A 10211-nucleotide genomic window follows, 5' to 3' on the forward strand; every position below is an offset into this window, starting at 1 on the left:
TTATTTTCTTAAACACAAATATGAAGTTTTCTCAATTTTTAAAACCTATCATATGATGATTAAAAATCAATTTAATGAGAATCTAAAAATTTTTAGAACTGACTCTGGTGGAGAATACCTTTCAAGTGAATTCAAAAATCATCTTAAAAGTCATGGTATTCTTCACCAAAGATCTTGTCTCAAAACCCCTCAACAAAATGGATTAGCCGAAAGGAAGCATAAACATATAATAGAGACAACTCGAACATTACTTGTTTCTCAAAACATCCCAAAAGGTTTTTGGGCTGAAGCGTCTTTAGTATCTCTCTATCTGATAAATCGGCTACTTCTAAAAACTTGAACAATATCTCGCCTTTTGAAAAATTGTATACCAAAGAACCTGACTATAGTCGGTTGAGAATTTTTGGTTGCAAATGTTTCGTTCTTACTGACAAGAATGACAAGCTTTCGTCAAAAGCCATTGCCTGTGCTTTTCTTGGATATTCTGAAACCCAAAAAGGGTTTCGTTGTTATGATATTGAGAATGACAAGCTATATGTTTCCAGAAATGTGAGTTTTCTGGAAAATGTTAATGGTTTTGAAAGGAGTGAACCCTTTGAAGAAAACTTGGATTACTCCTTTTTATTTGAAATGTTAGCACATGATGATGATAGTGATGACGATTTCATTCATAATGACGTCAATGATAAAGAAGATGGCTCTTCTCATCCACCTATCTCTCAACATAGAAGTGAAGGAGCATTGAGAGATCCTATAACATATACCCATAGAGATAAAAACAGTTTTAAGAGTGCAATTGAAAAATTCAGTGAACCTAGTGGGTCCAAATCAACAAATGATGAAAACCTACGAAGAACTGAGAGAAGTAGAAAGATGCCTTCTAGGTTTATTTCATATGATTCATTTACTCCTAAACATAGAGTCTGCCTTAGCGCCATTCATTCTTATATAGAACCCAAAAACTTCGAAGAAGCCAAAAAGAATGATGAATGGCTGAAAGCAATGGAATGTGAGCTTTCAGCTCTCAACAGGGCAAAGACTTGGGAGTTTCAAGATCTTCTTAAGGGTAAGAAAGCAATAGGGTGTAGATGGGTATTTAAGGTAAAAACTAAGAGTGATGGATCTCTTGAGAGATATAAGGCTCGATTAGTTGCAAAGGGATATAGTCAAGAATACGGGATTGACTATGAAGAAACTTCTGCTCCTGTGGCCCGAATGGTCACTGCCCGATGTCTCATTACCGTTGCCTCAATCAACAAATGGAACATCTATCAAATGGATGTTAAAAACGCCTTCTTAAGTGGTGATCTGAATGAAGAGGTATATATGAAAAGAAGTGTTTTCTCTGGTAACGGGCATGGATCTGGAGATCCAGACCCGTGACTTCTCATTAATGGCATTGTGTAATATAATTTATTGTAATGAGGGTATTTTAGTACCCTAATTTTGTAATAGCATGTTAATATAAAGGAGTATACACAACAGCCGACCCTAACACACAACTGGGTATCGGTTTTTTTCCCAACTTCTCTCTCCCTTTCTCTATCTCTCTTTGTTTCTCAGCTCTCACGCGTGGAACGACCTGGAGATTGAAAATCTAACATGGTATCAGAGCCACGCTTCAGTTGAAACTGGAATCGATCTCAAAGGTACGTCTGAAAGATCTATCCCTTCTCGATTTCCTCTTCTAAGTCAAGAATTTTTTTTTGTCTCCCCATCTTATCTGATTTTTTTTTTTGGTTCACGACTGACCCAGTCCATTTTTGGGTCTGTCTCCCCATCTCATCTGATATTTTTTCTGGTTCACGACTGACCCAGTCCATTTTTGGGTCTGTCTCCCTATCTCATCTGATATTTTTTCTGGTTCACGACTGACCCAGTCCATTCTTTTCTCCCCAATCAGACTTGATCTGCGTTCTATGTTCTATGTCCCTTGAACTTGATCAGATCTGACGTTAATCAGATCTGATCAAATTATCTCCCTACCTAATCTGAGTCAACTCAGAGAGGACTGAGTGACTCATCCCAGATTTTCGACCCAAATCCTTTGTTGAAAATACCTTTTCCTTCATTCTTCATTCTGTCATTAATATACCCTGTTTATCGTTCTTAATCGTAGCGTGATCTAATCACGCAATCGGGGCCCTATTTTGATTCAGCTGCATCCTTGATCAGATCTGATCAAGCCGATATATCCTCATTTCTTCTACTTTATCACCTTTAGCTTGAAAGCATTGCGTCAATACCAAGTGGGAATTCATATTCACAATTTTTTTTTTCATACCCAATATTCCATTTCCTATACAAATCAGAAATCTGATAGATATTCAATTTCTGTTTCAAATCAGCAATCTGATAGCCATTGATCTGAATTAGTTTCTGCAAAAAAAAAAAAAGGTTACAGAAACTGTCGGCAAATTGTGCAGAAAACACTTCTTTTCACCCTGTGAAACATGGATTCACTTCCTAGCCAGTCGGTTCTTTCTTCAAGTTTCCTCAGCCAACTCGTGTCTGAAAAATTAAATAATGGTAACTTCTTGACTTGGAAGAGGCAAATCATACCTTTCATTAGGAGTCAGGATCTTTCTGGACATCTGGGTGGATCCATTCCAGTTCCTCCTGAGTTCATATCACGAGAAGAAAGAGACAGCAAGGGGGAATCTACTACAATATATGTTAGAAATCCTGAATTTGTGGCTTGGATGAAAAGAGACCAAGCGCTAGTTGCTTATATTACATCTACACTGTCACAAGAGGTACTTGTGGCCATTCCTGATGACTGCACTGCCATGCAACTTTGGAACAGACTTGTTCAGACATACTCACAGGTTTCTCAGGCCAGGATTATGTTTATTAAAAGAGAATTTCAAATGTTAAGAAAGGATTCCATGACCATCATGGAATATTTGAACAAAATGAAGGTTATCACAGATCAGCTAGCAGTTGTTGGAAGTACAGTTACTGATAAAGATTTGGTACAGCAAACCCTCAGTGGATTTGGACACGACTATCATATGATTGTCACTTCCCTGTTATGTTTACCTGAGTTGCCCAACTTTGAAGATCTACATGCAAAATTGTTACAATATGAGATGAATCTAAAGGGATTTTCTGAAGAATCATCTATGCATGCTGGTGAAATGAAATGGGGATCTTCGAAACACGATCTTAGATTAACAAGAGCAAGTGTCAAGAATGACACTAAAGCATAACCCTTAAAAAGGGTATAACTGGAAACAAAATAAAAATAAAAATGTATTCTTTATTGATATGAAAAACCAATTGCTTAAGAAGCATTGGAGTAAAATACAAGAGGGGCTGCACCCCTTTATATACACAGCTGAAAGAGGACTCAATAGAGCTGTTGGGCACAGTCCAACAGCTCTAAATAGAGCTGTTGGAATGTGTCAGTCCAACAGCTCTATTAAGAGCGGTTGGACTGTGTCAGTCCAACAGCTCTATTGCTAGTCAAGTCTGGACAGGACTTGACTAGCAACAGTCATTCTAGTTCAAACTGAACTAGATGACATAAAGACAAAAAATAAAAATAAAGGAAAAAAATTACAGAAAAGAAAGAAATGAAAAATGTATTTATATATATATATAATAATAATATAATATTATTATATATACATATATGTACAGTTTTACATTTTAACACTCCCCCTCAAACTTACGGTACAATGAGCGAAAGTTTGTCTAAGAGAAAGTGAAATCGGGGAGCAGCGAGAGGCTTTGTAAAGAAGTCTGCTAACTGATATTCTGAAGTGACATATGGCAGATCAATTATCCCGTGTAGATATTCCTCTCTGACGTAGTGACAATCCATTTCGATGTGTTTGGTGCGTTCGTGGAATGTTCTGTTACTGGCAATGTAGATCGCACTTTTGTTGTCACAACACATTTGTGAAGCCTTTGTTGCTTCAACTCCCATGTCAGCAAGCAGTCGTCGGAACCAAACTACTTCCATGGTCGTGGTTGCCATGGCTCTGTATTCAGCTTCGGTGGATGAGAGAGATACCTTCTGCTGCTTTTTACACCTCCACGAGATTAATGATTCCCCTAAAAAGACACAAAAGCCAGTGGTTGAGTGTCTGTTATTGGGATCACCTCCCCAATCAGCATCAGTATATGCAATTAAATCAAGAGAAGAGGAGGAAGATAAGAAAAGTCCTCGTGAAAGAGAGGACTTGATGTATCTGATAATACGCATGACTGCTCCCATATGAACAGAAGTAGGAGCATGTTGAAATTGACTTGCTGTATGAACAGCATGTGCTATATCTGGTCTGGTAATGGATAGATAGGAAAGTGCCCCGACAAGCTGTCTGTAAGGAGTAGGGTCTGCAAGAAGTTCTCCATCATCAATCTTCATTTTAACATTAACAACTTCTGGAGTGTCGACTTTCTTATCATCAGTAATACCAGACCTGAAAACAATATCAAAAGCAAATTTAGTCTGAGATAATAAATATCCTCTAGGAGAATAAGCAACTTCAATGCCTAAAAAATATCTCAACAAGCCCAAATCAGTCATTTCAAAATGAGATTTAAGAAGTGTTTTGATTGTTTCAACTCCCTGTTTATCGCTTCCGGTGATGATCATATCATCCACATAGAGAAGAAGCACAATGATCCCTGCATCAGAATTCTTAATAAACAAAGCAGTGTCAGTTAAACAGAATTGAAAACCAATATCAATCATAACACGACTAAACCTATCATACCAAGCTTTTGGTGCTTGTTTAAGTCCATAAAGAGCTTTTTCTAAGCGAAGGACTTTACCCTTAGGAATACTTAGACCAGGAGGGGGTTCCATATATACTTCTTCAACTAACTTTCCATTTAAAAAAACATTTTTGACATCCATTTGAAAAATAGACCATTTTTTGATAGAAGCTAAGGCAATTAAGGTTCGGACAGTAGTCATACGAGCCACCGGAGCAAAGGTTTCTTCATAATCAATCCCATATTCTTGGGCATAACCTTTGGCTACTAAACGGGCTTTATATCTTTCAAGAGTACCATCACTCTTGGTTTTAATTTTATAAACCCATCGACATCCTATAGTTTTCTTCCCTGGAGGAAGATCTTGAATATTCCATGTAGAAGCCTTTTCAAGTGCATCTAATTAAGCTTTCATGGCTTCTATCCATTTGATATTATTTTTTGCTTGAAAATATGTGGATGGTTCTTCATATGAGTGAATTAATGCAATAACTGCCCTATATGTGGGTGAGAAAGACTCGTATGATACAAACTTTCCTGGAGGCCTCGAGATTCGGGTTGATTGTCTAGTTGGAATGTTAGAATATTTCTCAAGTGCACATGGAGGATTAGACTCTTGTCGCCTGGAATATTGAATACTAGTATCTCTATGAACTTCTTCATTTTCAACATTAAGATCAATAATTTTTTGATCATCATCAAAGTTACAGTCAAGGTCATATTCATTAGATGTTGATGTTAGATCTAGCAAAAAGGAGTACTCAGTGACGTCTTTTAATTTTCTAAATTCAAAGAAGCTCTCCTTTTCAAGAAAGGAAACATTTCTAGACACGTATAGTTTATTATTTTTGAAGTCAAAACATCTATAACCTTTCTGGTTTTCAGCATATCCTAAAAAGGCACAGGGAATCGCACGAGGGGAAAGTTTATCATTTTTGTCAGTAAATATGAAACATTTGCACCCAAATATTCTTAGTCTAGAGTAGTCTGGAGAAATGTTCATAAGTTTTTCAATGGGAGTGATATTTTGTAACGAAGAAGATGGCATCCTATTAATGAGATATGTGGCAGTTAAGGCAGCTTCTGCCCAAAAGTCTTTCGGGACTTGATTTGCTATTAATAAAGTCCTAGTGGTTTCTATAATATGGCGATGTTTTCGTTCTGCCAGTCCATTTTGTTGAGGTGTATAAGGACAAGATCTTTGATGTGTGATGCCATGCAATTTAAGATAATTTTGAAAATATGTGGATAAGAACTCTCCCCCTGAATCTGTGCGAAAAATAGTAATATCATTTTGAAACTTGTTTTTAACCATATTATGAAAAGTTTGAAAGTATGAAAATACTTCAGACTTATGTTTGAGAAAGTACATCCACGTATGTCGGGAGAAATCATCGACAAAAATAACATAGTAAACAAATCCTCCTTTAGAAATTACTGGTGCAGGACCCCAAACATCCGAGTGTATTAATTCAAGTGGTCTTGAAGAGAAAAAGGTTCTGTTCTGAAATGGTAATCTTTTCATTTTGCCGAGAATACAATCTTTACAATCAAATGATTCAGAGTTACAAAATTTCCCTAGATTTGGAAAATGTTGGATTTTGGCTATATGTGGGTGACCAAGTCTCTTATGCCACAGTTCCAACTCTATTTTTTGAATATTATAACAAAAAGCTTTCTTCGGCATTTCCAAAAAATCCATGTAATAGAGTCCTCCTTCTCTATGGCCTTCCCCAATCAGCTTGCCTGACTGGCGATCCTGTACCCAACAACCATGAGAAGAAAAAGAAATATTACACCCATAATCAGAAATTTGAGATACAGATAAAAGATTTAAATTTAATTTGGGAACATGTCTAATTTCTGGAATAAAAAAAAAATTGTTTTATAAATTTTTTCAAAATTTCCTATTCCTTCTATTTCAAGAGAAGTCCCATCAGCAGTAAAGACCTTTGACACACTTGTTTTATTTTTAACACATTTGGATAGACTTTGATTATTTGGGGTCATATGAAAAGATGCACCAGAGTCAAGAAGCCAAGAAATTTTACCTAGATCAGAAAAAGATGAGGCTGCTGCGCCGGTTGAAGCTTCAGATGAGGAAGAGGCACTTTTGAAGAGAGGCTGAAGAATCTCCATTAGTTGGGCCAGGGAAACTGGTGCATCCTGATCTTTAGGCTCCGATCCAGCAATTGCAGCTCTTTTTTCTCTCAGCTCCTTAAGTTTGGGACATTGTGGCCTATAGTGTCCCGGTTCATGACAGTGATTATAAATAACTTTCTTCTTATCATAGTCACCATTTTGTCGGTTAAAGTGAGGAGGCCTATATGATCGAACATGATTCCCTGGTCTAGACACGGCTAAAACGGAATCATCTTTAATTTTTAAAGAACCTTTCTGGAGACGATTTTCTTCCATTGTTAACTCTTCAATAGTTTCAACAATAGAAGGAATTTTTCCCCGGTGAAGTAGGGCCGATTTAGTGGTTTCAAATTCCGGCCTTAATCCAGTGATAAACTGGTAAAAATGTTCGGCATCGAGTTGTTTCTGACGAAGCTCGATGTCTTCGGCACAATGCCACTTTGGTTCTAAAAGGGAAAGTTCTTCCCAAAGTTCGGACAACCCATTGTAATATTCACGAATAGTTTTGTCTTCTTGTGTCATCATTCGAACTTTTTCTTGGAGGTTGCACACGTGTGCAATATCTTTAAGGGAATACATATTCTTAAGGTATTCCCATGCCTTATCGGCATGATCAAATTTGGCAAGACTTGAGCATTTTTTAATGTCAACGCTATTGATAAGCCATGACATTATCTTCGCATGAGATATTCTCCATTCTTTCCATTTCTTCTCGTATGAGGCAATAGCCTTGATTTTCTCTTCTTCCGATAGAGGGACCTCTTTATCTCCCTCCTTTTTAGTAAGAGATAGCTTAGGTTCCGAATCGGAACCATCCACAATCCCCCATAAGCCTTTTCCCCATATATGGTGCTTCATGATTGAAGCCCATGTTACATAGTTCGTATCGCTTAGTTTCATAGGCATGATGGTGACTTTATCATTGTCATTCATCGATTACAAGGAGAGAAAGAATAGGGATAGAAGAGAAACAAGAAGGAAAATGAAAAAGAAAGAAAAAAAAACAATACAACAAGATGTGAAATCTTCTCCAATGAAGTGATAAAACACTTCTCTTCAAGTGGCGAACACTTTTGCAAATGGGCATGGAAACCGAGGCAGATTTTCCTTAAGATTTAGTACTTCCGCGGCTCTGATACCATGAAATGAAATGGGGATCTTCGAAACACGAGCTTAGATTAACAAGAGCAAGTGTCAAGAATGACACTAAAGCATAACCCTTAAAAAGGGTATAACTGGAAACAAAATAAAAATAAAAATGTATTCTTTATTGATATGAAAAACCAATTGCTTAAGAAGCATTGGAGTAAAATACAAGAGGGGCTGCACCCCTTTATATACACAGCTGAAAGAGGACTCAATAGAGCTGTTGGGCACAGTCCAACAGCTCTAAATAGAGTTGTTGGAATGTGTCAGTCCAACAGCTCTATTAAGAGCGGTTGGACTGTGTCAGTCCAACAGCTCTATTGCTAGTCAAGTCTGGACAGGACTTAACTAGCAACAGTCATTCTAGTTCAAACTGAACTAGATGACATAAAGACAAAAAATAAAAATAAAGGAAAAAAATTACAGAAAAGAAAGAAATGAAAAATGTATTTATATATATATATATATAATATTATTATATATACATATATGTACAGTTTTACATTTTAACAACTGGGACACAAGAAGTGCTTGCTACAGGGGTTACTTATGCACGAGGACGAGGAAGTTATGATATCAAGGGAAAGGGAGCACAAGGAGAAGCGGTCAAGGAGGTCGTGGATTATTGCCTACACCCAACACATATACCAATCCACAAAGACAGAGGCCAATTCCTACCTGCTTTCTGTGTAATAAAAAGGGGCATATCAAAGCTAACTGCTGCTTCAATCCCCTAAATAAAGGAAAATCAATACAAACTGTAGCAAAAAGAGGCACAGACAGTACAAGGACCAACGGAGAAGTAAAGGAGTTATTGTTGTCAGCCTTAGCAGAATTGAATCTGAAACAAAATGAGCAAGGTACTTGGTATATGGACTCTGGCGCAGCGACTCACGTTACTGGTGATGCAGGTAAGCTCCTAAAACTTGTTCCTTACATTGGTAGAAGTAGTATAGTTACTGGAGATGGATCACACCACTCTGTCTCGCATATTGGAAACTCCATTATACCCCTGCCCGAATCTTCCATCAACCTTTCAAAGGTTCTTTATGCTCCTAATATCAAGAAAAACATCGTTTCAGTTTCTAAACTTGTTGATGATATCAAAGCCTCAGTTGAATTTACTCTCTCTTTTGTTCTTGTCAAGGATCTCTGCACGAAGGAGACGTTCGCTAGAGGAAAACGACAAGGCAATATGTATGTTTTTCAAGAAGATTCTTCAACACATATTCGCTCTGCAGACACAAACTTGAAGCTCCAATCATCGTTGCCTTCTGAAAATCCTACCTGCGTTTTTAGTGTCTCTGAAGTCAATAAGTCAAACCTTTGTCATGGTCGTCTAGGTCACTGCAGTAGTAGTTTCATTGAAAAGCTTGTTTCAAATAACCTCATTCCCAAGTCAAGTTTAGGAATAAATGTCAATAACAACAAATGTTCTAGTTGTCTCTTATGTAAGAGTCATGTTTTACCTTTTCATTCTATCAATAAAAGAGCTTCAAGACCTTTTGAGACTATCTGTTCTGATGTTTGGGGGCCTGCTCCAGTTGCTTCCATATCTGAAACTAGATATTATCTTTTATTTGTTGACAGTTATTCTCGCTATTCTTGGATATTTTTCATGAAACATAAATCTGAGACTTTCAAGTTGTTCCGTAACTTCCATTCCTTTGTCAAAAACCAATTTTCTGAAAACATTCTAAGTTTCCAATGTGACGGAGGAGGTGAATTCTCTTCCATTGACTTTACTAACTTTCTTCAAAGTAACGGGATAAGGAAAAATGTGTCTTGCTCACACACACCTCAGCAGAATGGGATTGCTGAAAGGAAGCATCGCCATATTGTTGAGAGTGAGATGAGATAAATCGATTGCCCATGACTGTTTTGGAAAACAAGTCTCCTTACTTGTCTCTTTTTGGTGTACATCCCAACTACTATGATTTGCATGTGTTTGGTTGTTTATGCTATGTTCATGTTGACAGTTCAATGAGACATAAGTTTCAGGATAAGGCCCTGAAGTGCAGGTTTGTGGGTTATGCTGATGACTATAAAGGGTACAGGTGCTATGATCCGGTGAGCAAGCGCATCAAAATATCAAGAAATGTCATCTTCGATGAATTGAATTTTGATTGTTGATGTACTAGTTCTTCAGAATCAAAACCTAAAGTTGAGGCTTAGTATCCTTGGTTGAATTATGA

This window comes from Nuphar pumila, chromosome 8 (assembly GCF_984573655.1).
Source record: "Nuphar pumila chromosome 8, dmNupPumi1.hap1.1, whole genome shotgun sequence".
Taxonomy (NCBI): domain Eukaryota; kingdom Viridiplantae; phylum Streptophyta; class Magnoliopsida; order Nymphaeales; family Nymphaeaceae; genus Nuphar; species Nuphar pumila.